At 45.0% G+C, this 1041-nt stretch overlaps 1 protein-coding gene across 1 annotated transcript in view; it reads right to left on the bottom strand.

Moving 5' to 3' along the window:
* The window catches only part of ttc7a (tetratricopeptide repeat domain 7A), a 42415-nt gene that overhangs the window by 39766 nt on the left and 1608 nt on the right, over window positions 1-1041 (bottom strand). The gene's annotated exons all lie outside the window — the stretch shown is intronic.

Raw genomic sequence — 1041 nt, 5'->3', positions numbered from 1 at the left:
CCAAACACACACCAGAACCACCTGAACCATCTGAAGCACCTGAACCATCTCAAACACCTGAACCATCTGAACCGCATGAACTATCTGAACCACCTGAATCACCTGAACCATCTGAACCACCTGAACCATCTGAACCATCTGAAACACCTGAACCGTCTGAACCATCTGAACCATCTGAACCATCTGAAACACCTGAACGTCTGAACCATTTGAACCACCTGAACCATCTGAACCATCTGAAACACCTGAACCGTCTGTACCATCTGAAACACCTGAACCATCTGAACCATCTGAACCACCTGAACCATCTGAAACACCTGAATCACCTGAACCATCTGAACCACCTGAACCATCTGAATCACCTGAACCATCTGAACCACCTGAACCATCTGAACCATGTGAACCACCTGAACTGTCTGTACCATCTGAAACACCTGTACCATCTGAAACACCTGAATCACCTGAACCGTCTGAACCATCTAAACCACCTGTACCATCTGAAACACCTGAGCCATCTGAATCACCTGAACCACCTGAACCATCTGAACCATCTGAACCACCTGTACCATCTGAAACACCTGAATCACCTGAACCATCTGAACCACCTGAACCATCTGAACCATCTGAAACACCTGAACCGTCTGTACCATCTGAAACACCTGAACCATCTGAACCATCTGAAACACCTGAACGTCTGAACCATTTGAACCACCTGAACCATCTGAACCGTCTGAACCATCTGAACCACCTGAAACACCTGAAACACCTGAACCGTCTGAACCATCTAAATCACCTGAACCGCCTGAACAGCCTTTTTTTCATTCATTCAACCTTTATTTAAACAGATAAATCACATTGAGCCTAAAAGACTCATTTACAAGTTAGACTTGTTTGGACAGACAAAAAAGTGGTAAAATGGACACATGTAGGAGTTGGAGCCTATACCATCAGAACCATATTAACCAGCTGAACATCTGAAGCACCTTAATCACCTGAAACACCTGAACCACCTGAACCACCTAAACCATCTGAATAACCTGA

This window comes from Nematolebias whitei, chromosome 1 (assembly GCF_014905685.2).
Source record: "Nematolebias whitei isolate Nwh7 chromosome 1, NemWhi1, whole genome shotgun sequence".
NCBI lineage: Eukaryota > Metazoa > Chordata > Actinopteri > Cyprinodontiformes > Rivulidae > Nematolebias > Nematolebias whitei.
This window is presented reverse-complemented; position numbering and strand designations above follow the sequence as displayed.